Source organism: Acanthaster planci, linkage group LG04, assembly GCF_054643075.1.
Source record: "Acanthaster planci isolate LZ-2023a linkage group LG04, COTS_SCS, whole genome shotgun sequence".
In the NCBI taxonomy this organism is placed as follows: domain Eukaryota; kingdom Metazoa; phylum Echinodermata; class Asteroidea; order Valvatida; family Acanthasteridae; genus Acanthaster; species Acanthaster planci.
The window spans coordinates 22173637-22201531 of NC_141780.1; the positions used below are offsets into that span (position 1 = coordinate 22173637).

A 27895-nucleotide genomic window follows, 5' to 3' on the forward strand; every position below is an offset into this window, starting at 1 on the left:
ACTAAGATTGTCAAAATCCATGCACCATCTCAAGCATGTTTACAATTTATTTTTATTTTCATTGGGCCCGCCTACCCCTATGCCATTATTTTATGGACGCACATACATTAACAGGCCTCAGTGCGACTCGAAAGGCAACCACGAATATCTGAGTAATAAAGTAATGTTTCAATATAGAGGCGCATCTGATCCGACTACCCATCGCCGTTAATAAATGAGGCTTTTACAGCTAAATGCAAATATTTAGAATATGGAACTAATATATCATCGTCTTCTGTGAAATGAGTGTCATGCTAATCACTGAGGATCGAAGCTAAAAGCGATGGAATTGGCAGCCGTATCTGATCCAGAGATGTTTCTCTTGGAAAAAGACTCGAATAAAAAGATAATCGTTACCGGTACTGCAGAACTGGCTATGCAAATGGTGGATATTTTAGCTGGGTTTGTAATCAGTTTATGTGTGAACCAATCTATTTCGCCCATCAAGCTAGGGGATTATTAAGCTGGATATGTCTTGATATCAGTGGTAATGCATATTCGTACATTCGTGGATTCCTCAGCCGCTGGGGTGAGTAAACTGGACCTCACTGCGGAAAAGAGATATGCAAAATGGAGTCAGTTCTTATGAACAAACCAGGGTAGATGAAAGTTGTTCATCCAGAAATCAAACAAGTGCATGTACGTCTAACGTCACGTGTCGTCAGATTCCGCATAGATAGGACACTGGGTATATCCTTTACAGTGTTGAGGTCTGGTCCAATTTCTTGTGTTGGACTTTCTTATATCGGAGGGGTTAGGAAAAACCTTTGAGGTTAGATTGCTCGATGTAAGAGGCCCGTGTTGAAGAAGGGCTCTTCATATCACTCTGTTACAAGTGTAAGTAGTAAGTAATGCTGAAAACTATATAAAAGAGGGTTTTTGCTTCCCTTTTACCCTTAAGAATCATAGAATTTCTTTCAGAAAATTGTCGTTACTGTATTCAGGACATCAGTAGTCTGAGTACTGTACCAATCGTCAGCTTTATTTGTGTAAATAACACGTATGACATATCTTACTTGCTGGGGGAGGGCGCCATGTTGTATCGATGTTTGATGCACACCATAGATCAAGTGATTTAGCAGGTGCAATGGGTCGATCGCATCTGCTTTGTGAATGTTGATGTGTATATGACGACTTCGTCAATACTCGTCTGGTAATTCTGTGGAAAAGTTTCTCTCTCTGGTTTCTCCAACGTGTCGGTGGTGTCTGGGACATGTGGTTTGGGCAGAATAATGGGGCACTGGCAGAAAATGGCATCCACAAATTCAGAAATCTTGGCCGATGGGACTCGTACAACTGCCAACAAAAGGTTCTCCCTATGGGGGTATTTAGTGTATTTTCGGGAGAAAAAGGCATGGTTAACAGGGAATAGTTTTGAAAGTGTGGGTCAATATATAGGCAAGTGTGCTGTTGCGCTTTATTTCGATGAGGGCGCTGTGTACCTTTCGGGCAGTTTCATGAATCAAGTTTCTATTCCACGGCTCATAGTGTTGGGAATTGAAACGTATAAAAATGTTTAAAACCAACGAAAAAGATAATCCACACAATTCATGATGCAGTTACTGTGGCATTTGTCGTAAGGATTATTCACATGGGTTGTTATAAGCCGACAGACAGTGTTAGGTTCGACATACTGGACATATTTGGTGAGATTTGTCAGTCTAACGTGAACAAATTCAATCTTGGTGGCTTTCACGGTAATTTTCAAGATGTTATGAGTGGATTAAGGATGCCACAATGATAGAGGTTTGAACAAAGGCCTGTCCAGCGGGGACAGGGGCAACTCCCCCCCCGACTTTTTTTCCAAAGAATATTTCATAGGTGAGAGGGAAATTTAGAAAGTAATTGGAACATTTTATGATTTTATTATTAGTAGTATTATTATTTATTTCTGGTAATGACACCAAGGATTCCTCAAAAGTGCCCCAGGCACTGTAGCCTAGAGGAGACAGTGAGAAGCAGTTACAGTTTTAGAGGTGGGAAGAAAACGGCAGAAGAATATTCTGGGTAAAACCCACAAAATCAGGCAGAGACTGAAAACCCAATCCACAGAGGTGGAAGGCGAGGAAAGAACCACTACGCGAACCCGACTATTAGCACCAAACCTTAAGAAAATAACCCCATAAAATAAAAGCAAGGACGTGTGGGGCCGTGATTAAAGCTTGTGATATTTTTTTCTCTCCCCTAAATCATCATGTTGAATGAGCCCCAAGCCGCATTCGCTTTGGAATCCCCCCTCACACGGGCAAACAATAATGCCAGAGTCGCATCCTATCTGACTGCTCATCACTGTTAATAAATGGGGCTTTTAAAGCAAAATGCCAATATTCAGAACGTGGAAGTAGTTTATTATCGTATTCTGTGATATGGAGGCCATGCTAATGGGGCAAAAGCCCACAACGCATCGTAATAAGTGTTTTTCCTTTAATAAAACAAACTTTAAGGCTATCAATTTGTGCATTACATTAAATAACCTTTAAAAATGATTGGTTTCTCCAACAGCGTGGAAAAGGGGGAAAATTAAGAAAATATTAATAGACAAAAGCTCCCTGTTAAGCAGCTACTATAATACGTGAACCGGCAAGGCAAAAAAGACTGTGCAATGTACACTGTCCGAAAGTATTCCTCATTTGGTTATGTTCTTAGCTTTATTTTGTCCTTACAGCCAATTGTAATTTCAACTAAAACGGACGAAGATCTGTTTTTTCATCTGGAAAACAAAACCCTGGAAATGTGCAGGTGTCCTGAGCGCACTGCATGCCGCGAGCACGCACAGGCAGTGCAAACCTGCTCAGACGCGTTCAAGGCCAGTATTGCCATTTATTTCCTTCGAATAGAAACGCTCGCCATAAACATAATAGATATGTTCCCTAACCACCATTTGTACAAGGCCATGCGCCCACTTCACAACAGCTTTAACCGACATATTTTGGTCTGTAGATGGACTTTTTACCAGCTATTTAAAGGACAAAGACTGCTGGTTTTCAGGGCCTTTGATGATGGTCTTTATGGGAGATGTCCATGAAATAAAAATTCTATTCATTTTCTGAGCCAAATTTAGGGTTTTAGGTTCGTATGGGGCTTCTGAACAACATCGCTTTGTTAAGACTTACTCTATAATTATTTTAGAAGAGGATTTAATTTCCAAAAAAAGGGGAAAAAAGAAAAGGGTTGGATTTTTCAAAAATGGAAGTTAGTAGATAAGAGTCACGAATCTCACAACGCGTGTGTATTCAAAATTTACAGCTAAATAATTTTGATTAGGGACTGTTATTGCTGCACAAAACGAATATGAACCGACCATGCGGTTGAAAAAAACAACCTTCAAGTAAAAGACGCAATGACGTTGACAATTAACCTTGACTCTATCCTGCAGAGCAAAATACTTCTGACAATATGCAGCGTCTTGTAAAATTGCCGGTACCGCCTGCTCGTTAGCGTATGGGGGTGGCACTATGGCCACGCCCTCCAAAAGAAGAAACCTTTCCAGTTTTTAAAACACGAGAAACGAGTTTTTTTTATTTAGGGGAAGCCCCCAAACTTTAGTCTTAACCATCAAAAGGCCATTTAAAAAGGCTTCAAAATTTCAATTATCACACCCCCCCTCTAAAAAAAAATACCCGCCATGGCTTGTGATTCGACTGAAGACGTGTCTGGTTTAATGATGTTGAATGAAACAGTGGCCTGATAATTCGACTGTGAAAGATTGATTAGGGGAGTTGCTCAATCAACAAAGCACGTTCAGCAATGAAACAGTTTGTCTAACTTTGGCGTTTTAGCAACAGCGCGGCTGCTTCCCGGCGACAGGAATGTTTGGAGCGCGTAGATTGTGACACAACAAAAATACCCACTTGGCACACAACCTCGTGTGCCACCTGGGCGATCACACTATTTGTTTGGCAGCTCAGTCATTGTTTGGCCGTCTTCCTTCCGTGACAGTGTTGTTTCTGTAAAATGGAACCTGGCTTTAGCGAGATGTCACATCCGACCAGGATTCAGCTCCCTCAATAACGGACAAATTTGAACCGGGAAATACAGTACTCTACATACTGAGGTGGTAAGTAAATTTGCATGCGTCATTGCGTTTGTAATTGTTGGCTTAAACACTGACTTATGATGAAGAAGTGTACATTTGATTGATTGCACAGATATTTACCATGGTCAGTTTTTAATTTTGCATGTGACGCTCTATTGTACAATTTAGACTGCAAATCGGTGGTGCAGATTATCATCGTGTAGTGTGTCTTCTTCAAGATGGCACACTCGTCTAATATAAAAGGCTGAACAGTTTTGATGAACTTGTAAAATCACCATGTAGACATATCTCTTGTGCGTTGGTAGAGACGAAGAGAACAGTGGTCTCAACGTCTCGAGTAGTATGCATTAGCCGTCATGCATCACACACTTGGGTAGACACACTCACTTATCTGATGGTCACTGGAATCCATGCATTAAACTACAACCATTCAACGACCACATCATTATGTAGTCGAGTCCATCGTAAGTCAGTCACAAGTCATTGCAAGTTTGGTCACAGACCTTTTAGTGACTTGATATCGTGATAAAGGATTGCATATTGCTTGCCTGACTTTAGCTAGGCAAAGGTGGCTTGTGGGGGCTTAAATACAGCGTTGATGATAACCATGAATCTATATTGAATATGTTATTCGGACGTGTCGCCTGTATATACAGACGTGCAGAATAAACTATGTGGACTATTAAATATATACCGGGTATTGTCTTGCATTGGACCTCCTCAGTGGTACTTTATTAATTTGTACCTGGTCACAATTACCGTAGCGTTTGCCCTCTCGCTGTGTTAGGAGCGGGTAACTCTTTGGCGCCAAATAAGTGAGTAGTATTTGCGCCAATTGGCGTAAACAAAAACATAGTCGAATGACCATTTGTTCCCCGCCACAGTGACATGAGTTGACATTGACCATCGAGCTCTTTCCGGTAAAATATAGGGTACATTTACCGTGTGGCGAGAGCAGCTGTACACACAGAGGTTTGTAGATTCAAACGTATGACATCCTGCTTATAGCGTATGTACATTGCAGAGAATCATACAAGATTATCCCTAAGTGTGTAGACCATTAAACCTATTAATGCACGGTCGGCACTGGAGGTGTACCGTACGTGTGTCTTCTGCAACTTTTTTTTTATTATTTCAGATGTATCCTATGAGAAAGAAGAGAACACAGCCGTCCGGGCTCTTCTCGCAAGAGCAGCATACCTTTCTAATCCAACTTTTTATTCGCATTAAAAAAAGCCTTAGTTTAAGTGAAAACAAATAATCTATAAGGCCCAAACGGACAAATTCTTATTTTCCATGGTGTAGAATTTCAAGGAAAGATCTTGCACAGCTCTGAAAAGAAGACACCGTAGCAATCATCAACGTCTCTCCCCCCTAAAAAAACACTTTCCACCTACCTTTAATTGAAAGCTGTCTCGCCATAGATAATATCCCAGGCAGAGATCATTAATCGCTTATCGAAGTTGCACCCTGAACATCCATCTTCTGTGAAATCATACCACGGTGAACAAATCAGAGATCATTTCGAGTCCAACCGTGCAATGTGGAAAAAGGGCGCAGAGGGCTAGAGCATCGGCTGTTAACAATGTAGTAAGTCATTTCCCCTTTCCTGTCTCGTCTAGTTAAAATAGAAATAAGCCAAGGTGTTTGAGCACGCAAGATTTAGTACTGAGCGCGCTGTAAGCTTAATTGGAACGAAGACGTTTCTGTACTATCGGGTTTCGCTCTTTGGGATTGTAAAAACGTAAGTTTTTAATACAGAATATGCCGTCGAGATCCTACGATTGGAGAAACTGGCGATACGGGCGTGAGGCGGTGATGCATTTCCGAAATTCCCTCTCTCAAATACGTGAACGGCCATTTTGGTCTCAATGTGTGTTGAGTGTAATACATTTAAGCTACTCCTTTAAAAAAATGAGATCAGCCTTTATTTTCTGTCTTTGTGCTCACGAATTTACTACACCTTGTGAACACATTTAGTGAACACGTTACCGAGCATCACCACGCATGGCTCTCTCTTCAGTTTTTCAGTTTGACCAATCAAATTAATTTCAATAACCTTGACACTATGGGTGTAAATCCCGGCACAACATTCACGGCTCTGCTTTTCCAAAATCTCACTACTTTATTGCGGAGGATCTCGGACTGATATTTTGGATGAGTCCCCCCTACCGGTGCCCAATTAATCAGGGCAGACTGGGCACGTTCCGGACCTCAGTGCTGGGTACTACCGGATTCGACCCCCCCACACACACACATTTAAGTGTGTATTTGCCTGCAACTGGGGACCCCCTATTGTTCCTCTTTTGTTTGTACTTAAACTTTTTTAAGGTCACATTTAACTGACAACAGAATAACACATCTGAACTCAATGGCACCTTGCATGAACGTGTAATGCTCCCCCCGCCAGATCCCCGCGGGTTTCCCCTTTTAGAATCTTGAAATGAACAAAATATCCAAACCACGGTTAATTTGTTTCAGTAAACCTCCTTAGAAGAAGAGTATTCACCCAATGGTGCCCCCAGAGGTTCAACAACAGCCAATGTAGAACAGCTCTGATTCCCACACTGAACACCATGAACGTCATATCAACTGGCATGACAGACATACACCAATAACTCCCCGTGGGGATACGGGACATTCAGATCACCCCTACAACACCCGAAGGAATCTAGATAACAAAAATGGTAGGGCCTGTACCGTATAATGCGCCCAGACAACATTGGAAGCTTGATCAAGCAACGACGCTCGGCGGGACCGACCCCTTCAACGGACTCTGGGTGTGTAATGGAATTTGTCACGGAAAGGGGCAAGCCCCACTGTCGTTTGGACCTCTTGACAAAGACGTATCCGTATTAGGACCCATGAAATAGACCCATTACCCGGACGAAACGATGGCAACCCGCTGCAGTCATGTGGAATTCAGTTGATCTATCTGCTGGTTGAAAAGTACAGCGTTACGATAATTCTTGCCCAAAAAGGGGGAAAACACGAGCATCAGAAACCCTTCAGTGTCTTCATATTTAGGTATCTTTCTGGGGTTTTTTTGGTGTTCTTTATTACTCTTTACATTCTGAAAGGAAGTGAATCTTCCGAAGGACAATGTACAGTATTTTATGGCTAAGATCAGTGCTCAGATGTAGATTCGTTATCGAGAATGTTTTGCACTTTTTCTCGAACTCGGACACCTTCGATTTTCATGTCATCTTTCGCGTTGAAGTTCCAGTGCTCGAAGAGCGCCAAGATACTCAACCTCGATAATACCCACCTCAACGATCTTTAGCTCAGCCCCTGCTGGACGTTATGTCTCTGAGGTGACCCGAACTCTCACATGTTGGTCTGCAGATGCGGCGCTGACCCAATAGCCTCTATCCTGACGCAAATAGACTGTCCTGATTTCTCCTGAGAGTCCAACCAAGCTGTCGTCGTTTCCCCACGTTTGGTAATTGGACAAAACCCTTCACATTCCCAAGGTGAGTCATTAATGTAAGAAGTACATTTCGCCGACAGAATGATCATTCTATACCCTTCGAGTGTAATCGAGCCAGCCAAGGTCTTTTTATGTTGAACTTCCATCATTAGGGCTGATAAAAGTAATCTATAGGCCTACAGCTATACTTTTAACCAAATTCCGAGAGCGGACTTAGACAAATCGTCCCCAACCTTGTTTTCCTTGATGTAATCGTCTTGGTAAAATGTCTTTTCAGAGAGGGAAATCAATCAATCAATTTTATCAGACTGAAACAGAATACTATGTGATTAAACCCAATTCGGATACAGCGCATACTGTTTGCAGTAAGATGAGCAACTCTCCTGAAATTGAATACAGCAAACGTGCATTATACCTTGAATTCGTGTGTCTGTGTGTGAATAATCAGTATCATGTCGCTATGCTGCTATTGTCTACAAGAATTGTGGTTGTCTTAAGGGTAAGTATTTAAAAACAACAATAAATAGGATTGAAAACAACCTCGTAAATTTAATGTTTACCCATTAATTGTGGCATCAAAATGAATAAAAAGATCCTACGTTTCCCCGCCCACCAAAAAAACCCTTTTGGCCGTTCGCGCTCCCCAGCTGATTGGATGACGTCATCGCCAGAGCGCTGACATGTACATGTACATCGCGCATAGTTGTGTTTGATGTAGCTTGGCCCACAGGCAAATACTGTCTCAGTTCAAGAAATACACGGTAGGACTGTGTCTTTTAATTTCTACCATGGAGGATCTTTTTATTCATTTGGGGTCGCAATACGGGCGATTAACAGCAGTGCGCCTCCAAGAGTTTGCAATGCGTTGGTCAATCACAATGCCCTAAATCTGTCGACCCAGTGCGTGCATGGAAACTGTCGACAGATTTCGCGAGTTGTGATTGGCCAATGCGTCGCAAACTCTTGGAGGCGCCCTACTGTGAATCACCCGTATTAATGGGGTAAACAAATTAAATTTAGGATGTTTTGAAATGGTTAGATATTTATTGTTATTTTGAAACACTTCACGTGACCTAAATGTTTTCAATTTCGATCTGTTGTCATTTAATGCAAAGGCTAATGATATTTCAATAAAGAACACGACGTCCAAGGAAGAAACAACAGAGATGAAAATTTCAAAAACGACTTGGAAACCCCTCCGTGTTGGTGTTGGTCTGTTTATTAACCATTCTGACAATTTTTCTCATTTTTTAATTAAAGTTTAATTCTTGTGCACGGTTTGTCTCCGTGAGTGTGCTCGCTAAAACTGACAACACCCTGCTAGTGCCCGTCTTTATTTATACCTTTCGCTCCGTCCATCCTTTTACGTAACCACCTCTAAGGCATGAGCAGACTTCTCACTCTGTTCGTTCCTGAAATTCTTAAAACAACAATTTCCCGCTTGACGACGATCCACAGGAAATTTGATAGTATTGTGGATTATAGTAACGGACGAAATCGCCAAGTGGCATAACATCGACGCACGATTATGGTCAGTCGTTATTACAGACATGATTCGGGTTCGGTTTGAAGGGATTTCCAATAACCCAACAGAACTCGTTAAGGTGGCACTGTACATGTACGTAGAAAGCCTATCGCCTTTTGTGAAAACACGTGTTGACGTGTATCGTCTTAGAATGAAATGTTTACCGTCCCCTTCGCTCTGCAAAAGCCCTCGTTTACACGCACGTGCAAATTTATAGAATCATCGGCGAAATATGTTGCACTATAATTTGCACAGCTATGGGGAGTCAATTTGCTGGGTACCTTAGCTCTCCGATGAAGTTTGGAGTGCAAACATTATTTATAATCGTTTTGTTTAGTTTTCGTTTTGTTTCTTTTCGTTTTCTTTCGTTTTTTGTTTCATTTCGTTTGGTTTTGTTGGTTGGGTTGAGTTTGGTTGGTTTGGTTGGTTTGGACTGACTCCACTGTTGAATGAAATTAAAAGTCGCATGTAGCTGCTTGATTACAGCTGGAAATTACGGTAGCATATTTGGAACATGATTGAAAAAATGACCGCTATTTCACCCGGGCGTATTACTATCCAAAATGGTGAAAATTGTTAGCACAATCCTGGAGTTGGTTCAGCGCCGGTTTAAAATGGCGGAAAATCAACAGACAAGTCGCCCCTCAAATGAGTTAATCTTACATTTAAAAATGTGTTATTACATGCAGTGAATCAATACGCTCCTCTAGAATGTACATGAAAAGAGACGGCATCACTGATGAATAGCATGCCAAATATTGAATGAAGTGATGTTCATCAACATTGTTGTCTGCTTCCTCGCGCTTGCCTCCACCGGTCAGATGACGTTTAACCGTTTTGTTTTGTGGGCTGCGCCACCCTTAACATGTTCTTGGTTATTGTTTTTACGTCACAAACATGTTTCTGGTTAGGGGTCGCCAAAACGCGCCCCGGGTAGTGACACGACCGTAACGCGTGCATTTCATAGTCGTTTGTGAACGAGAGAAGTGCAGTTCCGACCAAAGGAGCCTCCGTTGCCAGGAAAAATGCGCCCTCTCTTGGTCCAGCTCGGGGCTTATAAGCTTGTGCACATTGTGTAATTCAGTGACCAGAATTAGAATATTGCGGTGGTGCAACGCTTGTGGAGAGGTTTTGAGAACGTTTTACATAATAATACCATTTGACCTCTGTGCAACTTCTGTCACAGTGCATTGTATCCATACTAAGGCGGCTAAGTGAGGAGTGTCCACTGAAACGTCACTGAATACGGGCGATTCACAATAGAGCGCTCTGAGAGTTTGTAGCACGTTGGCCAATCACGACGCCTGACATCTGTCGACCCTTTCCAAACGCGCATTGGGTCGACAGATTTCGCGCATCGTGATCGCCCAACGCGTTTCAAACTCTTAGAGGCGCTCTATTGTGAATCGTCTGTATTATATGCGGGCACATTGACCGTATATCGCGTGATCTTGGTGCACGTGACAAAAAGACGCATGAAGGCGCCTTTCCATAGGGCCTGTGTATGTTTCTGGGTGGGTTGCGTACACGATGCGGTCAGGTGTTTCACTCTCATGGACCAAAAAATCGACTCCATTAACATAACACAGGTGTGCTTTGCGTTCGACCGCCAAAATCGGCCGGGAGCGATTTTGACGGATACGCAACACAGAGCGCCTTGAGACAGTCCGTTTAAAGAAAAACTCGTCGGAATTCAAGTGGATCCCCCTTAATACCAGTTTCAGTGTGTTTGGCTTTCGTGGATTAGTGGCCTATAGGTCTATTACAAGGGTTTGCGCAACCGTAGATCAATTGCCCAAAATTGATGGATGTGAATATTTAGAAACTATACCGTCGAAATCTAAAGGATTTCACATTTGTTCTGCAGTCACTTTGTTGGTTATGTAGTTCTGGGCCTTCGTCGTTGAGTTGTGATTAAGGTTAGTGTCCATCACACTGTGGTCAGTCAGCGTCCTTCATAGCTCGAACTCGTGGGCACCCGCATGTTCGATTTTGAAAAAAAACAATACGATAAACGTGATCATGTAATCACGGAGCTTTTTAGTACACGTGTGAAAGCGAAGTAGGCCCAGCGCCACCATCATTCAAATGTATTACATCATGCGTACCCCTCGTAAAAACGGGTGGTTACTGCACCTGGTAGTCATCTCTCTTACCGCGTTCCGTACGCATGCCTCCCCGCATTTTATGCTTCCAGCACGGACTAAATGAATTGTTCAACTGTCGTTCTCAGCAAATAGGATCAGGGCAAGGCAGAGAGAGAAACTCGCTGAATCCACATAGAGGAGAGTGCGGTAGTCTGTCAGTTGATCCGAGGACTTAATTAACGAAGGAAGCGTTTGGCATCAGAGGCGCCTACAGTTCAATTTGACAATTTGGCGTTTGGGCCACGGCTAAACGGGTTGCATTTTGGAAACATTTGCAGTTTGTTCAGTATCCTTGGCGGTATTTGTGTAACAAGTCCAACATACAACAGACACCGCACGGTAAGTTAAACATGAATGGATTATTGTTTTGTATCAGTAATTTTTTATTTTCATGCATGTCAAAGCCCAGCGTCTGTACGTGTACGGTGAAATGCACAGAAAAAACTTACAGGATGGAGAACTCCTTTTTCGAAGATGATCTTTGGTGAAGCAGATGACTTTCAGGATCGCAAGGCTTAACGTCGTCCTCGTTGCTGTCGGCGTCATTTGGAAAAACCAAATGTATACTTCGGGCTTGGTTTTTAATGGAATTGGTAGCGTCGATTCTGGGACACGCAGTCAAAGCAATGTGTTGAGGGCTCGTTCTAATTAAATGCAGTAAAAAAATCACATCAACACTTGCGAAAATTTCAAACACATAGCGAGTTCATTAGGCCCAAGAATCTCGTTCCATTCATTAAATGCAAATTCCAGCTAAATTGTCCAGATGTTACCTGGAAATTTGCAAGCCGATGTATCCCGTTAACAAGAACGGATTTTTTCCAAAATCAATTTCTCAGCTGCAAATTCTTTGCAAGTGTAGACTACAGAAACCTGTCCCGGCAATAAGACGTAAATGTCAGTATATTCTCTGTTAATAATCACACAACTCAAACGACACCACAGTGTTGCACCTTAAAAGTTCGTATATCTTTAGCCGTTTTGTTCTGTCTGTCAATAAATACCTTATTGTTTGTTAATTTGCGTGCGAAAGACCGACGTTGTGTGCTGACGTGCGTTGAAAACCGATGCATTTCCTTTCAACATGAACCTTAAAAAATGCACCTGCAAAAAAATGCAAAAACTGTCAAGACATCCATTAACAGTGAGTAAATTCTGGGTTCACAATTTCAACAGGAAAACGTATGCTCTAAACCATGTTTTCCCCTGATGACATTACGGAAGAAGTCCCTCCCAGGAAAGAATAGATGATTTAAAAAAAATGGAAACAGTGCCCTTTTCATTCCATTTGACGAAATAGGAATGTAAAAGAGTTTTCATACCTCGAAGAAGAGTGCAAAGAAGCCGAAAAATGTTTCTAAGAAAAATTAATTGCAGCTGTACTTCCAATTTCAGGGTTCCAGGTCCAACTTTATGTTCAGTGGGTGTGGTTTTTGCTTAAGTGACGTCACACATTAGAACCGGGTAGCCTTCATATGACGCAAGCGATGCGCTTTCCTATTATGCATATTCATTTTGAATAACCAGTCCGCGTCGTTTTTATATGCTACACAATCAAGGTTAGTAAAGGAACATACACAAAGCTAATGGAGTCGCGTTGCTTTTCAGCTAACCTACTGCTTCTGTGATTTGTCAAAGTGCCCGCGCGTCAAGTTAGACGACACATTAGGGTTTATTTGTTTGTTTCACGAGGATATACGAATCTCATTCAGTAATCCATCGTTGATACCAAAACCCGCCTAATGGAAAGAGAGAACCATCGATAAGATAACTGCATGACTGAAATCTTGGTTTGTATAATTAACATGGCCATTGAGCTCCATTTATGGATGCCACCACAGTTATGGCGTATCCTTGGAACAATCTATGCATGCATAATCAACACGCTTATAAGAAAAACAGCTAATACTGACAAATCTTGAACTCAGCGTAAACTTTCCTTTGGGAAAAACTGAAATAATATATCAAAACGACCACCTTTTCCGTGTGTTAGAAATTTAACCACTTACCTCTTGAAAACAAATCCTTTATATTAACTGTTTCCAAGTTTCAATCCTTCTTTAAATGATGCTTTGCTCATTACGTAGTTCTGGGGCATATTATAATGTGTCACCGGTACACTTATAAGGTAAAATGTTTGCAAAATCCTCACGATTTAACGTTGGTGGGTAATCAGATGGGATGCTTATGACCGAACGTACTCTCTCTTGAAATGGCTGATACTTGAGAATAAGCTCCAATAATATTAAACATTAATTCGACAGAATTTGCGAGACCTTTCCTCGTTAGGTACCAGTTCCATTTTCCAACCCCCCGTAAAAAAATACCATTTTGCCATTAGGTAGAAGCACTCTTAGCCCTTTTACGCGGCATTAAAAGACACGGCAAGCCGGGATAAAAATCCGATCATATCAGCTTCGTAGCTTAACTGGTAAACTGTTTAGTGGAGTCCTTTCCTTCCCTCGAGAATTCCAGAAACATTTTTGACAAATTGCCCCCGGCTGTCACTCTAATTGAGTAAAATTCACTCCACTTTGGCGCAGTCGAGTAATACCTTTGGGCGTGTAGTGTACTTACCAAATTTATATGATACATATCTTGTCTGGCGTTGAACTGCTCCAAAATCACCACCAAGTTAAGCCCAGTTTATACTTCACACATTTGCCGCGAAATTGGCATGATTTGGCAGAACGAATCTTTGATCTAGTGTAACGTTTTGCGTTCGCGTCCGTTTTTACACCAGGTATAGGGCCTATATGACATGAACTGCATACATGTACACGTTGGGATAATCTTTTGGTAATTTCAGATTGATTTTCGAGATATAACATATCCTTTGATCGGTTCCACTTTCACTAGTTGAGTCGCATAATTATTTTTAGGGCTGCATGAACTCAATATAAAAGGGATCATCTTAAAATCATAAATTCACTAAACTTATCACACAAAACTGCAGACGTTTATGTATATAGCAATTTGGCGAAGGAAAACAAGCCGAACTGTGGCACCATCCTGCATGAAATCTAGCTGTACAGAAAGCCAGCAAAAATATTAATGATCAGCAAGAAAAACCTTACAACCAACAAGGCCCGTTGTGTCAGCTTGATATGCACGTTGTCGAGGCCAACATAACCGGGAACGACCAAGGGGAAAAATGGAGTTGGGCGTTAACACGTTAATGGGACTAGGAGAATAAGAACAAATCAGGCAATTTCCCCAAAGACAGACATATGGAGTTTCTTTGGACAACACACTTTCATCAGCCTTAGCTTGATAACGACAGCCAGCGCATTCTGAGCTCGCAATTACATTGATAAGTGCAGTGTAACCAAGCAGGCACCAACGGCAGTCATTTGGTGGTCAGCAGGGGCTTGTTACTGAAACTAATTCTCTGCTTTTGGTTTTCCGAAACCATAAAGCAAGGTCACCATAATGGAGGCCATAGACCCAATATAACTAAAAATATCTGATACACACGAACGACGTACCAATGGAATCTTTTTCTAGAGCAATAAAGACAATATGTAGCATGGTAAAGCTTTTTGTCGCGCACTTGCGGGTGGTTCCATCTTTTTCGGTTGCACCTCGTCACAACTCATTATTCGCTCCTTTCACTAGCAAAGTTCTCTCGCTTATCTGGGATTAGTTGTTTTCTGATAGCGCAGGGTGCTTTATACTGTTCACAAGTTCAATGCACTTGTTCTCCCACAAGTTCTTTTCTTTATTGAAGCATCTCAGAAGTGAAAGCCCAGAGTAACCTATAAGATGCGATGCTTTTTACTGACCGTTCTTCTAAAGACGCCCTTCTGCCTTTAGGCAGTATTCCATTAACCAGCGATGAATTTCCACATGTTTTTACAATATTAATATGGCCCAGTCAGTCGAAGGCAATAACCAGCCCCTGAGCTGGACAAAGTAATTTGGACGTTTTCCTCACGGGCATACCTTCAGACTATGTGGGTTGATTTTTTTTTCTCTTGGGGTGAAAATTTTCGTCCCATACCAGTGGGACGATTTTTCTGTTTTTTAGACTCACACTTATTTTATATTTCAAGAAGCAACCTCGACATAGTCTCAGTAGGATGCTCCATTAAAGCAATTGTACGTGGTATTTCTACAGTAATAAATACGATTTTCTGTTTGTATAAAGGTCGATCACTTTGCCCTTTTTTATTCAAAGAGACACTGACCATTATACACTTCATGGGTAGATGGGCGAGGCAATGCCCCTCCTCATAGAAGGGCATTTTTTTCCAGAGGATGAGAAGAATTATGTTTAGGGAATCATTCTCTTTCTGTTTCCTCCCGACGCATGTGAAATGTCCTCAGGTTTAGCCTTACATAGCTGAAAAAGCCCAAAGATTAGCATTTAAATGCTCAATTTTTGCCCTATCCCCAGAACTGTGGGGTGGAACTTTTCTAAACAAACGTCTCTTTCATGAATATGAGCTGCATGCATTGTTTGGCACGCTCAAGGGTCTATCCACTGCCAACACTGGTCGAGAGTTCCCCTCGTTTTCTCTTTTTTTTCGAATGACGCAATCTACATTCAGAATTAACATCTTGGCATGAACAGAAAAAAAGCCCTTTGGGCTTGTTATAGTTGAGCTCCGAAGACAAATAACACTGCGTTCGATTTGGATGCTTCCATATTTATATGAACAGATAAAATCAGAGAAAACATGTTTTACTCAGAGGTGCTCTTTAATTGAATATGTACCTGTAGAAATCTACGTGCGCAATAGACCGCCACCATTTTTGATTCATATCTTCTGGTATTTAAAGTTAGTACAACGTAAAAATAAACTGAAATTCCTGACACCATTGATTTACTGATGCCGCCTGAAAAAAAAATAAAACATTCCTATCAACGAGCGTCCGTGTAAACATTTGGCTAATAACGTTTGGTTGGCTTACCAACGAACCAAGCCCCAAGTGACAATATGATGACCTACTAAGTGCCATAGTGTACACATTCTCAAAAAGTGAAGTATAGTTTTGCCAAGTGCGTTTTTATGGGATTTTAAAAATATTTTAAACAGTGTTCATATTTCGGGAAAAGAATAGTTTTCACCAGATACATTATTCAAAGTTACACGAGACATTTTTAAAAGTACGCTTTCATTACAGTGAACTTGGAAGTATACATCTTTAAAAACAAACTTCTGAAAAGCGTTTTTTTTACAATAATAAAACATTATTTCCAAAAATAGAGTTCGTTTCACCATGGAGTATTCGTTTTCTGTCTCAAAAACAAACTTAAAATAGAAATGCCATAAAACCGAACTTGGAAAAGTATTCTTCCCTCTCTGATAGCGGGCTTTTGTAGACTGAATGTCGTCGATTTTGTATTCACTTCTCGTCTCAAAGTCATTGTAGAAAAGTTCTCCAAAATGCGAGCTCTTCCACCAATTTGAATACAATTCAACCGTCACTGCTCCAAACGCATCATTTCTACGCTCTGTTCGTTCCGTTAGATGACCAATTAGCGCCGATGTGTCAGTGACATGATTCCCATGGGAAATTATTACACTGATTTGAACCGATTTTTGTGCATAGCTATCAACTTTTCCTACATACAGAGTCGCTACTGGGACAGAAACGAGGCTGCACAAGCATAATCATGAAGAAATCTTACTGCTACTTCGACGGTCGTCACTTACTCCGTCCAAGTGACCGAAGCATACAAATGTGTAATTTCACTTTCGAGAGAACTGTACAAAGGCCTGGCCCTTGCATACCCCAGGAGGGAATGTGACAAATGATTTTATCCGTCTTCCATTAGTCACGCGTCTTTCACAAGCTTAACAATTGCCTTCAAATAAAGCAGTGCTAGAAAAGGCCTAAATCGGAAAGGTGGTTGTCATTTACTTCGTACGTGTCAAAGATGAAGTTTTTCTCGTTAAATAGACAAAACTTCAAACATTTTAAATTTATTTCTAAAGGGTGAAACGAGGGGTAATTGTTATTCTCTAATATTATATTAGAAAAATTTGTTCTCGCTTTGGTATAAGGAAATCGGTTGATGGGCATTATGCGTTTTCTGTGACTCGGCATCACCTAGCTGTTACATAGGAGCTTTCTTGGTACTGCACTTGACACGTTAATTTTTACTCAAAGAAAACAAGCAGTTATAAGAAATCGATTAAAAAATATCCTTAATTATTAGTGTTGTTATCACCATGTTATGGATTTTAAATAAAGGCAATTAATGAAGCTTCATAGGCTTACAGATAAGACTTGTATTCGACGTTGTCTCAGATAAAACACGATTTACCAAAAGCCGTCAAAATACTTTAACATAAATACATTACTTAAACTATCGTTTTATTTCGGAGTGGAAATTAAAATTTCCGCATGTTTCCTACAATCGCAGATTGGCCCTAACGATGATGGGCTTCTCTTAGCTGTTACTGTTAACTGAAAGTGGCATTCTTCTGCCGTTTTAGTTCCTCCCCTTAATGTCACGTCACAAATGAAAGTCGATCGTGCTTAAGAAAGGAACATAATTTCCCTTCCAACAGTCGATATTCTATTCTTCAGTCTAGTACCAAGAGCGTATACGTTCTGCCTTGCCCGAGTTCACACAATGAACTTCTAGTGAAAGTGTCTACGGACAGATTTAATTTGCCACAGGCTACCGGATGTAGAATCTGATATATAAGACTCAAGAGGATGTCCTCTGCCAAGTTTGAGCGCCGCGTCATTTCCTTTAGAAAATTCGCATACGGGAGCAGGGAGGTGCGCAGCTACCGAGTCAAGAAATAAATATAACCCTGGCGCTTTTGAGAAGTGAACAGGGAGTTAGTCAGAAGTGACTTAGTGCCTCTCGTTTAAAAATTCAAAAATCTAAGCGTCATAAATGAGGTACCCTTTTAATAATCTGAGCTTTTTGTTACATCTTTGTCCACCACTTTATTGACACTGTTCAAGACATGCGTAGCTGTGTCTCATTTTTAAGAGGTAGTTCGTCAAGACGATTTCAGAGTTTTTCTGTGCTTACTTTGAGCCATAAACAAGCAAGAAAATTAAGTGTGCCAAGTTTGAGTTTGTGACGTCGCCTTTCAGAAACGTTAAATTAGCATTATATTGCGTGAATCGTGTTGCATAAATTCTGCCTTTTAGGTCAAACAAATGAATCGCAATAGCCGATTTCATTTATTATTATGGAGAGAACCATTCACATGAAATATTTTAACGGGAGTCCAGTGACCATGTACGCTGTTTCACCAACGTTGAAATGTGAGCATCGATGAGATTTTAAAAAAATAGGCCACTTAAGGTAGGTCGAGTATAACTGGATTGCGCGCGCAAGTTGTTTACAAGCAACTGAATACTGTTCTGATTATATTTCACACCCGAACTTGCCCTAATACGTGGCCCTATCAAAGCTCGGGCTCGAAGCGCTTTCATTAATTTCAATTTAGATCACTGGAGCGTGTTTTTCATTGAGTCTTAATTCAAGGTGTCCATGCAGTCCCTACACACGATAATCCGCTAGTTTCGGTTATATCAGACAGAAGCGATACACAGAACCTTTTCGTTCGGCACGAAGGTCATCAGAGAAAAGACTAATAATCGATCACACGACACAGGAACGGAATGAAGGAAATTGTAAACATTTTAATGCAGCAGGTAAATAGGACCAAAATGAGTGATTGACTTACAAATACGAGAAGAGTTAATGGGAGTTCTCGGCTCATTAGAGACAAAATCACAATCCATCTCACTGTCTACATGTATCAATTGCTGTATATTGAAATTCGTAAAACTAAGACTGAAACCCCCAGTTAGTGTTACACTCTTTTGAGGAAGTGCAGTATGAGATTCCACGATAATGACCGTTTCATTGGATTCATTATACAGTGCATCACAATGCAATCCATTCTCACCAGGTATTAAATTTGATAAATCATCTAATTTTCATCGCATTATTTTGTCGGTCGCACTCGACAAAGCTAAGTGTGGTTACCTTAGTGTAAATATAGCGTATGACGTCTGTGCACGTAGAGGCAGACGGTACTCGCTTCAATGTATACACTGCGTCAAAACTATGCTAACCATTGCTTTGAAGTGCAACTGACTATTAAGTACCATTAGGGAATTAATCTAAATCTACTTCGTCGACCGGAAGTGACGGGTTGATATCTTACCCTCAAAAAGTTGTGCCATATTTTTTTGTTCTCTGAAGAAAAGAACTTCTCTGCCAGATGGCTACCACGCAAAGCCTCTTTACTGGTATCAGTATAGGGGTTCAGCCCACGTTTTAGTAGAGCAGGCAGAAAGCGATCATTGCGCTTCAATAAAATAAATGATTCATCAGTGATAACACTTTGAACATTCAGTACTGGCCAAAACGCATTAGTAGGAAACCAGGGAGGCAGGAAGCCGTCCGCTGGTAGCCACGTCCCTTTGTCTGCCCTGCAGCTCCTCTGTTATAAATATTAACTCATTACATCTTTGCAATTAAAGAAAGACAAGAAGTAACCATTACGTAAATTATTAGACCGCCTTTACTCATGCATGAAGCATTTTGAAGATACATTGGTAATGAAATTCAAGAATACTGCTACTCCACGTCAGATTTATGTTGTCAGTTGCAGGTGAGCGTTTGGTAAATAGTTTTGTTATCTCTTTCAATCCTAAAAGTCTGCTTCAATGTGGAAATCTTCAGAGTTGAAACGACTCACTAATTTTTGTGACTGTTCGCAGTGACGCTAGTCAGGTCGAGTCAGTTACCCGCCGGGACTGGAGTCGAGTCGAGTCGCAAAAAAAACAGTCGCCCGACTGTTTAAAAGCATCAGTTCTGGCAAATGGGTGAATAAAAATGAAGTATGTCATTTCTACGACTATTGATGGAAAGGCCCAAACTGTTTTGGATTATGACTACAGTTGTCTGATAAGTCAAGAACATATTTTGAATAGGCTTGCCTAGTTAATTTTCCTTGTTTCTGCAGGCCTTATATTTTTCCCATTTCCAAACAATTTGTTTGCTACGAATGGCAGATTTATACAATCGATTCTTGGATTTGGACAATCTCGAGATATCAGGCGTAATCCAAGGATCTTTTCGGTTCTCTTTAATATTTACTTTGGGAACAACATTTACTTGCTTGACAGTACGTAATGTTCGAAAAATGTTGGCAAATTTTCCCCCCGCTTTACATAATGGGCACAACTATTTTGGGGAGACCATGTGAGACCTTTTGAGTATATGACTAGCCTACATACTCAGTGTCTGAGTAAAACACAACCTTCTACTCGAACAACGCATGTCACACATGTGCTGAGGGGTCAAAGCGGGCTCCCGATGCCCATTTCTCAGAGTGAACGAATCAAAAGGCTTCGTGACAAAAGATAAACGTATACCGTTAAAGGGTGACAAAAATTGTCTCTGAAATGCTGTGTCTTTTAATTTCCACCTTGAACCGAGACAGTGTTTGCCTGTGGGCCGTGCTACATCTAACACAACATGGTCTATTGCAAGCGTGCGATACTGCATGTACTGTGCACTATGTCATGTACATTGTACATTCCAGCAATGACGTCATCCAATCAGCCCGGGAGCGCTACAACCAAAAGGGGATTTCTTGTGGGTGGTGAATCTCAGAATCTTTTGGTTCATTTTGGGGTCGCGATTAATGGGGTAAACATTGAATTTATGATGTTTTTGAAACGGTTCCGCATTTGTTGTTATTTTGAAATACTTTCCGTGAACTAAATGCTTTCAATTTTTATTACCCTTTAATAAATACGATGGCTAAAAGAAGTCAAAGACTGCAAATGCTAAAGGCCCTGTGAATTTACTGTACGTTTCTTATACCAGACTCCTCGATGCGAATGTCTTTGAAATGCAGCAAATACACCGTGCAGGGAAAGTGGCGTGTCGGTTGGATATTCTTGCAACGTTATTCATGAAGACCTTCCTCATCTGAACAATAGAATTTATTAATGAGGTATTGATGGCGGGAATTTTTATTTTTCCTTGAAAAAAAGTAATTATCATTTTGGCCTGACGGTAAGTCATGGATCAAAGAATTGATTGCGTTCCTTTGTGTGTTTTTCCTCCTGTTATGCATTATAGATGATAACATTAAATCAACATCAACATTAATTCCAAAGTAAGTAGTGACAAATACAGAGAAATAAAAGCAAGAAGTAGGAATAGGGGCACAACCAAAGCTTGTGTTGGGGGAGTGCGTGGCCGTACAGATAAGAGCTACATACTAAAACTACATCCACAGAAAATGAGGGTGAAATATTAAGGTAGACGAACAAGCATACGGACAGTTCTTGGCTCGCTAGTACTCGTGATCTGCAGAAACGATTTCAGTTTGTGCTTAAGCACTACGGCGATTCACAACAATGCGCCTGCAAGAGTTTGCAACGCGTTTACCAACCACAGTGCTCGAAATCTGTCGACCCAATGCGCGTTGGAAAGGGTCGACAGATTTCGCGCCCATGTGATAGGTCCACGTGTTGCAAACTCTTGGTGGCGCACTATTGTGAATCCCCCGTACTGCGTCTCCAGTCCAAAGAATGACCCATTTTCAGGTCATTCTGTGGATACTAGATTGAACATAACGAAACATGGTTTGCCCATGTCAGAGCATGATCCGTTTGAGAATGAACCCTCATGTGTGACATCAGCAAACTTTGCTTTGCCGTCAACCAGTTGTGATGGTATATGGCACGCGATTGTCGCAGATCTAGACTAGGAGATAAGGGTGCACCCGATGAGGGGGGCAAGGCGGGAAAGCCCCCCCCCGGAACTCTTGCCCTCCCCACTTGCCCCCTCCCCCGAACCTGCGTCACTGGTAGCAGAAGCAACTCTTAGTTGTTTTCTTGTTTCTTTGCTTGCTCAAAGATGTCTTTGACAGAGGAAAGTGAACAAAAACCAAACCATTAAAATTTGCACAGGAAACACTACTTGGTTTGAACCTTTTGCGCAAGTTGCAAAGCCGTTGATCTTGGCGTCCATGAGCTACATTTGTGAATCCTTACTTTCTTCAGAACAGCGTCCGAAGTGTCTGAGAGACGGAGCTTGATCGTTGTCATCTCGGCCTCTTGCTCCAGTTTTAGTCCAACCTCACATTGAATAATAGGCAACATCTTCCCTCGAGCCCACAAGTCTGTTGACACACCAGGCCTTGTTTTTCACGTCAACGCACTCAAGGCTGGCTCAGGGGAAACCTGACTAAATACCACCGTTCTGAATGGCTTCGAACTGCGGTCCTATACCGGATACGGAAAGATTCAATGCATGCTCAGGTCCCTTGCTCAAAAGAAAATAATAAAGCGAGCCGTCTTTCAAGTCTGTAAATGCAGCCCGCTGTTCAAACAAACTGATACTTCAGAAGTCGTGTTCTCCTTCGGGCTCATGTAACTCGACACCAAACGGGACTCGCATTTCATCGGAAGGTGTCGAGTGTCCTTTCCCTAAAGGACCGTTTCCCCATTCAAAGAAATTGTTACTTTCATTTTTTTTTCTTCAGTATTTATTTTTGAATTATTATTTTTGAATTGCACATTTAAGACGTAGGGATTAAATGACCGAACAGTTGGAGCCAAATGGATATTGTATTATGTGAACGAAATAAACATGAGCTCATCAAAAATAGGGACTAATATGCATGGCCGTATGAATATAGAATTCAGGTCTTACGTAAATTGCTGGTAGTCTCTCCTCGCATGTTGTGATTGTTCCCAGGGCCATTCAGGGCCCCGCTATTTTTGGAAGGTTTATATCTTTTATTCTTTTATTTCTCATTTTACTTACCGCAGCATTATTCAGTTTACCCAGTGCTGTTACATATCCAACTGGCTCAACTCTCCAACAACTTGGCGCCCTGCTGCCATTGAGCTAATTCCCTAATCAAAGTTGGTTTCAACTGTGATAAGGTCAGAATTGTACTTCGTTCACAGGTGGTCGACTCACTGTGGCAAGTAGACGGAATGAGCCGACACATTTGTGCGCCGACTTGTAGGCGCCTTTCCATATGCGGGTCAACACTTGCGCCAAGCGCTGCGTTTCCGTCAAAATCGCCTGAGGAGCGATTTTGACGGCCGAACGCAATGCACACGTGATCTGTCATGTTAATGGGTCGTTTTTTGTGTCTTTGAAAGTGAATGCATCGTGTACGCAACACACCCCAAAAACATACGGAAGGGCGCTTCACCACAAGCGCACATGACATCGTAGTTCAAAGCATGGCTCATAGCTTAGGACGTCGTTGCTTGGCAACAAAGCACCCTTTGTTATTCATGCACTGATGCTACGGACCCTTTACTTCAGGTTCGTTACTTTCTCAGAAGTGGTGGGAGTTCCTGTTTGCATTCTTGTATTGCATGGACTCAACGCACCTCACAAGGCCCAGTTCCTTCAATCACTGATGGAAATGTAGTCAGGACCCTTCTTCATTATACTCCTCATTAGAATCCTTGTATCCATACCCGCAACGATAGATAAACTCACGGCTGAATAAAATACTTCGAGTTTTAATATTCCAAACGGGTTTCATTTACATTGGTCTAAAACATTGTTCGGTGGCATAGTTCGCGATGTTTCTGCTGGTCATTAAAATGTATGGAGATGGTTGGCAACACGGTTGCCGCAACCGTGTTAGTCGAACAAAATCAAATTGACATTTAACATAGCATCTACAAAGACAAGCTTTTACTTTTGCTAGTCTGTAAGTACTACCTTAATTGGAGGTAGTGTTATCTAGGATTCCAGGGAAACTAGAATAGGACTTGAAAACAGTTGGACTAAATCTAGAAACTGGAATGGTAAGGATATTCTGCGTGAGTGTGGATGTGTTGAGCTCGTTGGGATTTAACAAAGTGTGCTGTGAAGAAAAGTGAATGTTGGGAGGCGGGATTGACAACTGAGATGGTGACAATTCTCGATGATACATCATTGTGGTGCATTAGGCATGCATCTATCCATCTTGTCCGTTGCTCATTTTAATATTCCGTCTCTGCTTCTTTTTGTTTTCTTGAAATCCTTATCTTGCTTTGATTTCTTCTTTGGAGAATATCTAAACCGTTACGTGCATTCACCATTAGTCATTCAGACGCGTGGGCTACATGCATCGTCACAAACTGTCCGATCGATCATGTTGTCCCAAGACTTTGCACAACGACCCCCTCCCTACTTCTGTCGCCACGCCTGTGGAAATGTACCTTCTGAAACAATTCAATAGTACATTAATTTTAATGTGACATTTTTGTCAGTCTCGGCGGCAACGTAAACGGCCGACTGGCTCCACGTGAACGTGGGCGATCAAACATACCGACAGTTTTTACGATTTGAAATAAACCCATTACGAGTGAGCAGCCCCATTTTATCATATTTAAGTCACACGTTAATTTAATTTTAGGCGATGGCTTGTCATTTGCTAATAGCTAAAAAAAATTGCTAGTTACGCGCAGTCGTTTATCTGCATAAACTACAACTGTTTCTGTACGTCTCTTAACAGCGAAAAGACAGACGCCATGTTGTAGCGATGCATGACTTTATGTCTTGGGTCCATGAGTTCGTGCGAAAGGCTTTTAGACAGTGTGACATGTCGACATTGTAAGGCCTCACATCATACTCTTGTGGCCCGTCCACTTATTGATGTAAGTGGGAACATTACGGACATTAGCCAAAGTCTTGATTGATGAAAAGGGCTTTTAGACGGTACACGTTTTAATTTGTCTGTAGTTAAAGTCTGAACGGGAAATGGACCAAGAATCAGAGCATTGATAATTTTCCCTCCGTCAACGTTTCAAGCTTCGGTTTTAGGTTTCAAATTCATTAATGTCGTTTCCCTGGGGACTCTTCGACTGGATGCAGTCGAAATGTCACTTTGTTTCATGTAAGTTTGACCAATGTTTGGAGTATTTGACTTTCAATAAACAATTCGACCACACTCTCCTAGACCCCGTGCTCAAGCCGGTCGCGGTGATGAAGCTCAATCCAATTGTGTTTTGACAAAATAAATGTCAAGCCGCTTTCTCGAATTATCCATGAGCTAACCTACACAAGTCCAAGGGGACCATGGCTTCCCCAACAGAGGTACCTTTTTTAATAATTAAATGAGGTTTTTTTAAGGACTATTTCACTCAACTTCTTCCCGGCCCCCAAAGCGCGCGAAGATCCCCCAAATTTAGTTCCACACCGCAGAAAGGCCCAAATGTTCATATTAAGAAATTTACGAAATTTCTCGCCCCTCAACCCCCACGAAATTTTAGTTCTGTACCCTCGTTTGTAAGTACAGTACCCCAGACCCGACTGACTTTCCTGGACTTTTGTGCAAATTCAATACATGGAGATGACACAGGGAACTTTAAGTAATGATTAAGCTCATCATGCGGGTTATTTTGGAGTGATATTGGTAGCCCGCTTTTTTGGTTTTAGTCAACAAAAGGAACATCCAGGTCATTAAATATTCAATCAGAAAAGTCCCTATGGATTTTGCATGGCGTCTATTGATTGGCGGGGAGAACTGATGGTGGGTGGCAGGGTACCAGCGCTCCATTATTAGATTTTGTTTTCGTAAAGAGATGCAGGCTACCAACCACACTCGAATCTCCGTTTGCACCCCGGATACCTCGATGAACGAACGCGTATGGACATAGAGTATAACTGTATAGACGCGTAACATTTGCGGCGTAAAATGTCGCGGCAGCGTTGAGTGGTTCTTGTGTTGATAAAGGTAAGTTTGTTGCATCAAAGTATTTAGTAGAGCAAACCATGTTAATCTGACACTATTGTGCTATGGGAAATGACAGAATTTAACTGATACGAAAGTTTGAAAGACTGACATGGTAGACTACGTTACCTTATCATCATGACAATTTGTGACCGACCAGTTTGACGACTTAAATTAAGTAGGCCTACTGCAATTTATTTCTGGTCGACAAAATCTTTGTTTTCATTGGAGCTGGCGCGTTCTTTGATTTTCTGGTCTCATTAGGGAAGCTTGGAAATAGCTACATTTTTATGGTAGTCTAGGTTGTTTTTTATTTGTTTTTGCTTAATATAGGCCTAGGTTTTCCCGGCCAATTTCGGAAAAAGTGTAAATGAATTAGTAATAGCAGCATTTGTTTTCGAGCGAAATGAAACGAACATTCAAATCCCTGTTTCTATTTAACAAATAAAAATTTTATTTCAAGGAAGGTCCATTCATTCGATAAAGTCAGGGTTCAATTTCCCGATAATACACTTATAAATTAAATTGGGCATTTTCCGAAATTTAATGGAAAACCTGTATTTTTTGTGTTTGTATTTTTTCTGTTTATCTATGGCGGTTCGTACAAAAAAGGACAGGGTGCTGTCCAACTGGAAAATCTTCAAAAGATCGGCGGCTCTGAACGACAAATACTGTTAGACGTTAATCATTAAAACTCGTCTTTTAAAGTTATAGGGAGACAAATTGATAACGCTATAATCCCACACCGAAAAAATGTGAGCTTTTGATGGGTGTTGGCGGGACCAACATCTGAACTAAAATGATACTCTCCATTCCTTTATTTCACAACCTTTCCTTAATTTGCAACATATTCCACATGTTATAATGTTTTCAAAACTGGCTAATTTAGAGGTAGAAACTCCGAAACCCAACCGTACAGTGTTTTGATATCTGTGCGACGTTCGGGATAAATATAGATCTTTTCGTCAAACCCGTGCATCATCGCAGTCGATGCATCATTGTTAACATTCTTACGGCAAACTGCCTCATTGCTCGAGTGGTGACCGTCTGTGAAGAAATTAGTCTGGCAGTGAATGATGCAGCGAGGGCATCGGTAGAATCGTGAATATACTGCGGTCGAGCGCTATTAATTACACTTTGAATATAAAATGTGCAGGCTAAATTCCAGAAAATGGAGGAGTTTGAATTTGGCTGTTGGAATGACAACTACTTTGAAATCATGAGGGGAAAATCGAAAAATAGTAGGCCTATATTTGTTATAATAACAATAATATGCAGCTTTGACTTCATGTCAGTTTCGAGAGATTTTATCGAAGACCATACATACACATTAGTAGATAAACACCATTAAGGAGTCATTAGACTGAAATCCCTCAGTGACGATATTCGAAGTGCAAATGACTATAGAGGTCTGACATTTTTGACATTAGTTCTGCACCAAGACTTCTCGTAAGCCATTATCAACACTTCCCAGTGAATGGGGATTTTCTTTCGTAATGGATGCTCGATAGTTTTGTTGCTAGGCAGATGTAGATAATGTGTTGCTATAGATATACAGATAATGTAGCAACGGCACGATCATGAGTCGTGGAAACGATATTAAAAAAAGCAATTAATATGAGCAAACAGTTGTCTCTTTAATACTGGGCATAAAAATAAAGGAATTGCAGGGAATTACTGTACATGTACATGTATCCACACTCCTAATCTCACAATGAACACAATTTCTATCATTTTGATTTGGAAGATTCTACCAGTCCAGTTTGTAAAGTAGCAGCTGCGTATTATTTTCGGACAGAATTCTTCTCAAGAATTTAGCAAATAGGCCTATACAGATAAATGCTCGCCTGCTAGATATAAGAAGTTTTTGTAAATGGGCAACCAGCATCTTATTAAGATTCTGGCTGCAGCTGTTGGGGAGGATTTCGGAATCACGAGCAAAATTATTTCAGGTGCATTTTCATGTCGACTGAAGTTGGCACTACGCAAGAAACGTACGTACTTGAGTTTGTGGACTCT

The 27895-nt window shown here is 41.2% G+C and overlaps 1 protein-coding gene across 5 annotated transcripts in view; it reads left to right on the forward strand.

The window, feature by feature from the left end:
• The first annotated feature begins 3951 nt into the window (after positions 1-3951).
• LOC110983669 (uncharacterized) overlaps positions 3952-27895 on the forward strand; it is a 90442-nt gene continuing 66498 nt past the window's right edge. Inside the window, exons 1-2 of one of the 5 annotated variants that reach the window (XM_087135781.1) lie at positions 3952-4096; positions 7421-7548. The gene's annotated coding sequence lies outside the window, so the exon portion shown is untranslated. Of the gene's footprint in view, positions 4097-7334; positions 7549-11145; positions 11517-25773; positions 25880-27895 lie in introns of those variants that run through there. The other 4 variants (XM_087135784.1, XM_087135782.1, XM_022243116.2 and 1 more) reach the window with 4 other exon arrangements.